The sequence below is a fragment of the Macrobrachium rosenbergii genome, chromosome 26 (assembly GCF_040412425.1).
Source record: "Macrobrachium rosenbergii isolate ZJJX-2024 chromosome 26, ASM4041242v1, whole genome shotgun sequence".
NCBI classification, from domain to species: domain Eukaryota; kingdom Metazoa; phylum Arthropoda; class Malacostraca; order Decapoda; family Palaemonidae; genus Macrobrachium; species Macrobrachium rosenbergii.
The window spans coordinates 1,363,834-1,369,935 of record NC_089766.1 but is presented as its reverse complement, the minus strand read 5'-3'; positions in this window follow the sequence as shown (position 1 = coordinate 1,369,935).

The following is a 6,102-nucleotide window of genomic DNA, read 5'->3' as shown; positions in this document are numbered from 1 at the left end:
TCTTCCTTCTGTCCCTCTGGAATGCCAGACAACTTTCTTATATTCGTCCTGTACAAATGCTTCATCAAAAATAAGCCTATGCTAACGACAGTGACTGCACTAACAGTAAATAAGTCTATTCTAATTTATATTAGTCCTGGGAAGTCAAAGTAACCTCCAAGCCTTTCATATTACTCGTAGATTCATTAGACATCTCCAAAAAGCGAGGACAATCCCCATTCATGCCGATAAATAAGTCTTATCCTAGACCTAATAACCTGGCTAATTGCATATTTCAACAGGTGATAGAGATTCTTTTCTTCTAGCAACATTGCTATTGAAAGACAAGGTGCCTACCAATCTTGCAGTTGTTTTTGAATCTGATTAAAGATAGTTACAAAATACCCTCTAATATTTTACAATAAAGCATTCATTAAGAGTTAAAGAAACTCCTCGCAATATATGCTCACATGCGTTGAATATCTGGCAGATAATACAATACAGCAAAAACATAAAGGAACTGAGTAAAAGATTACCATCTATTTGTACCACGAAGTTGAAATTCTTAGGTCTAGAGGAGCTTTTCAGCATAATTTCATTTCACAAATAAAAAACACGTGTTATTTACCATTACCCAACGAACTACAACTCTTAAAAAGAAGACAACTCGATCAAAGGAAAATGCTGAGTGCGGCAAAAAATCTGAGTCTCCGCAAGAGAAGGAACACAGTACGCTACGGGCAAATAAAACGCAGGATTATCTAAGAGTATATATATTTATATCCGAAGGTTGTACAGTTTTCCTCTGATACAAAAATTTCATGTCGATAATGGGAACTCAACTGAAAACTGAAGAGGGTATATAATAATTCTTTTATATAAAAGGGTTATGTCATATTCTGGGTCAACGGTATTGCTTTGGCTACCATGCGTTATCCAAAACCGCATCTTCTGTTTTAAAAATATATGTATATATACTTTATATATATATATATTCATCTATCATGTACATATTCATCCACAATACATAGATTTTCAAGCAATTTACACAAGTACGACTACTAACCTTTCACGACCTATGTACAAAAGAGCGACCTCACAAGCCAAATATACACAACATATAAAACACGCACGTTATTCAATACAAGAATATGATATGAACCATGATATGAGAAGTATTGCACAAAATGCAAATAGAATGAAGGAGAAACGGTGAGTACCAAACAGGGTAATGAAATCTTTAAAAAAAAAAAGTTAACAACGATAGTTCTCTCTCTCTCTCTGTATAAAATAGGTCTAGCAGAATACAATTCTGAGACTGGGTAACAGATTGATCCACTGGTTGCGCAGAAAGCTCGTTAGTTCGGAAACCACACGACAGCAGCTGCTCGGAGAAGCCTGAATCGCTTTGTGCTCGATTTGAACTGGTGGGTTGAGGAAAAAAAAGGCCGCTGCCCTTCGCAAAGTGAAGGCAGCTCTGCGTCATAAGCATTTCACTCCTGGCATCAACCTAGCGAGCATCTAACAGGGTTGCCTTGCGAGAAAGCTACAGACAGCATCTGTTTCACAAGGGGCCCGAATACTGTACAGTAAGCTCTATCTACAATGTCCCTCCGACAAAAATCTATCAAAACAAATTTGGTTCTGAATTGAACAATGACTTTGGTATATACACAATCACTATACATACAGTTATGAGCTCTGACTTTCCGTTTTGTTGAAAATCACAAAAACAAACTTGTAACCTGTACTAACCAGGGTGGATATGCGTTACTACCTGGGATTTGTTGTCTTAGGGCATGAAACTTATCTAATGATTGTCTGAGTTCTGTTGTGATTACATACAATCACAAAATAAGTAAGTGATGCCTAAGCAGCGATAGTAGTCACGGGCATGTCTGTCACGTACCTATGAATCCTAAGCTAAGGACAGCTCTCTACGACGAACGAACAGCGCTACTGGTCAGCCAAGCTCCAGTCTAATTAAGCACATATATCAGCATGTTTGAAAAACACCTCAGAGAGATGATTTGGTTCCAGAGGACGGCTTTCAAGCCCTGCACACGTAAAAAGCCTATTCTGGCAACATTGAATCACACTATTCGGCAAACGCAGTGCTCCAAATCTTTCCAAAGCTGTCCTCATGTCTCTGAAAACGGTACTCTGTAATTTCCAGTGCATGGCTTCGTGACCACACTCTCAAAACCATTGCCGTACTTTTAAAAATATTTAAAACTACAGTACCAGAATTCCTCTCCATACTTGTTCCTGCGTCATTTACGACAGCATGTCAATTGCATTAAACACCTCATTACCAATGACCACACAATACATGGAGGCTTAAGCTAAACGTTAAATAAAAATCTTTGCTATGTACATATTTCCCAAATGATAGCCTTTCATCGACGTGGCAAAAAAACATCTTGAACAGTTACCAAGTCATGTTTAAAGACTTACTTTTCCACATGAAATGACCTTTTCCACAGCCACAAAAACCAACCGATGAACAGAAAGATTGGCTCTATTTTTTGCAAAGATTTCAAATCAGTGTCCAAACGTATCGATATGATGAAGCTGAACGGCTTGCTACCTTTCCTTAATGCCAAGAAACAAGGAAGACATGGTAATAAAGACAAGTACTCACACGAACTGCAAAGTAGGGGCCGGAATTTGAGCAAGTTGTCAAATATTAAAAATGACCATCTTAACCCCCAAAAGCTAAAGTAAGTGTCCTCAATTTAAAAAAAGGTGAAGTCTCACATATCAGTCAAGTGACAAACAACGAACATATTATGTTACAACGGCATCAACAGAACCTCCCAGACAGAGATGTTGTTTTGCAAATAAACGTACACCACATTACAAGTCTCAAGGATCACATACAATTTAATGCAAACACACAACGACACGCTTAAATGCTATAACAAAGCAACAAATGAATACCTCTAAAAAATAAACAGCCAAATGTATGTCATTAGCCAGAATAATGTTACAATATGTCTAAATCCACACTAAAAATGTATAAATGTATATCACAAACTGAGCTCGGTTAACCAGGCCATTTTAACAAATCGACATGGAAAAAGAGACATTTAAAAGAGGCTGACGTTCATTTCCACCCTTTTTCCTTTATGCTACTTGAAATAAGTCATATATATTTTACATCTTACACTAACAATAAATCAGAATGCCTATATCACAAAATATGCTCCAGAAAAAAAAAAAAAATAAAAAGAGAAAAAATAACAAAGTGTATAACTTTCTTCAACAATGAAAAGTTAGGCAACGAAAACTTCCCAGGCTGGAAACTGTCTGGAAAATAAAAGCACCATGAAATATAAGATGAAGAGATAAAGTTGCCCACAGGTAACAGACCAAGATCTGTTTACCACTAGAACACAAATCTGGTACAGTACTTTACCTTTGGGACAAAACAAACCCACATAGTTCCAAGGAAATCCACATTATTTTTATCATATAGTTCAACCCATACACTAATTCATACTTCTGAACTTTTACAATAGGGATGACCCACAAAATCTGTTCGCAAACCACAGACGCAGGGTCAAGTTAAGAGAAGCTGGGCAGATGAGCAGGAAAGAAAGTTAATTGACAAAAACTGGGGAACCAAGATAAATGGCGCAGAACCTTTGGTGACATCCAAAGTCCTCTGCGCAAGTGACACTGGCCAAAATTCACTGACAATTTGCTTGGGAAACTTCAACCAAACAAATTTAATAAATCAGGTCTCTGCTAAAACTACAAATGAGACATTTTGATATTGAATGACCTACTTAATCCTATTTACCATGGGGTTTTTACAAGTTTATTTGAACAAATAAATCACTGCACTTGCTAAGATAAACTCTAACCACTTGTCGAATCAATTAACACGGAAAGGAACTAATGGTTTTACAGAAACCTGACAAGCACGGACAAATGTTGAAATAAACAGTGATTCTGCACAAAAAATTGTAAAATCATGTGCAGTCATTTCCACTGTTGCATCTCCATTTCCACGTGCTTCATAAAACTTTCTTCAAAACACAATGGGAAATCAAAATAACTTTGCTTTCTTTTACATATAAATCGTAAATGCCCGACTTATGTTTTTCCCCAACTGATCACGCCAGCTGATTTATAAAGACCCCCTTTCTGGGAGACTAATAACAGAAGAAATACAACTCCATTTCTGTTGAAAGTATCAATACAGGTAGTCGCTGGTTATCGGCGGGGGTTTTGTTCGTGATGGCATGACGATGACTGATAATCGCCGATAACCAAAAATCGGCGGTAACAATGCTTATTGGCGCCGACAAACAGAGATCAACGCCGCTGTTAAGCGGGGATTGGCACCGATAAGCGGAGATCGGCACATATCAGTGCCAAAAATCCAGTTATTGCCATCGCTAGACAAGCGCTGTAAAACTGGATCGCTGATAACCGAGGCCACCGATAACTGGGGACTGCCTGTAATTGAAAGTACTTTTAACGCTGACAATGCCCCACGAGATCTAATACTCTTAAAGAATATTTGTAGCTAATTTAAATTACTACAACTGTACTAAGACTGTCCACATCAGTGTTTGTTAGTCTAATTACTGACTACACTGAGCACTTATTGACAATTCCAAATAAGGGCTCAATATCATAAATGGGGTTTGTGTGAAAAATGTTTTTTATACAACATATTAACTACAATCTGAAACAAAATGACAAATTCAGAAGTCAATCACTCCAATTTTCTCATTCTTTCTACCTACTGAAAACTATTAGGTCTCTTGGCCTGACTTCAAATTCCATCATCCCGATTCCTATATGCAACTGGACCTCACAAAACATTATGCTTCCAGTACCTGACCTAATGCCCAGAGACCAAAACTTATCTAGAGACGATTACAATACGTTATGCCCAATTCAAAGTCCTTCCTGCCTTCGACCACTTAATACGGTCAGGTTCCTACCAGTTTGCTGTTATCGTTCGTCAGGCACCATGCAAACCCTTGAACACTATAGTTGAAAAACAACAAAAACCATCACATAACAAAGACGAACCTACAGAAGAATAATTCTATTCTTAAACGCTGAAAAAGGGTAACATCTTTAGCTCATCTGCACAATTCCAAAAACATTAGCTTTAACTAATCACCCTAAATATCAACATAAACCCAGAATGAATTCAGCGAGATCTGAAACCACACCTTGAAACTCACATGAGCAAAATGAGGCCACTGAAACTGAAATTCTCTAACTGTATTTCTAAAACTAACATAGCCATTGATCAAACTGAAACACAATTTGCTACAAAAGAACACAAAAGAATAACACTGGACATGCCCTGCTCGAATTTCAGTCACCAAAGAAATGTGACAGATAATAATTCTCGCTATAATTTATACTGAGAAGTTCCTCCTCCTTGGCAAGACAGCGAACAGAGCAATTATATTCAAGGCACTGCAATTGCCTCTCTGCTACCAAACTATCTGAAACAGAGGACCTCATATTACGATGAACACTTGATTTTAAAAGTAAAGCATAAAGTGAAATTTCCAAATTCAAATTCATGACAGCTATTCACTACTTCCATTCTACATTAATCATCTCCCCAACACGCCACTGTTTAACCCAGGAGGAGGTACCAACTGAATCCTCAAGCCATCTCTTACAACTTGTAAATACAATTATCAATCTAAACCAGTTCAAGGTGGACAAACAGCTCTGTATAAGGATAGTACAAGTTGTACAGCAATGCAAAAAAAAAAAAAAAAACCAGGCATGGTATAAGCTACATGGAGAGGCAGTATCATTTGCAATCAATGCAGTCCATGGCTTCAGAAAGATCAAACCTTCACTCCAAGCATTATCAACGTCAAATACTAAAATCAGTGAAATGTACTGAAATATTAAATACTGAATGCAAGAATTTTTATCAGGCTTATACAATCACTTGGCATCTTATTCCTTACTCATGTTATCAACCTCGCAGTTCCTTTCAACAACTAAGTTTACCCTAAAGCTAAGTTTGAGGATTTGCCAACCTTCGAAAACCAAGTTACAGAGGTTACAAATAAAGATAAGATTGTTGAAAGCTCTAGTTTATGCCAATATTCTTGCAACTAGACT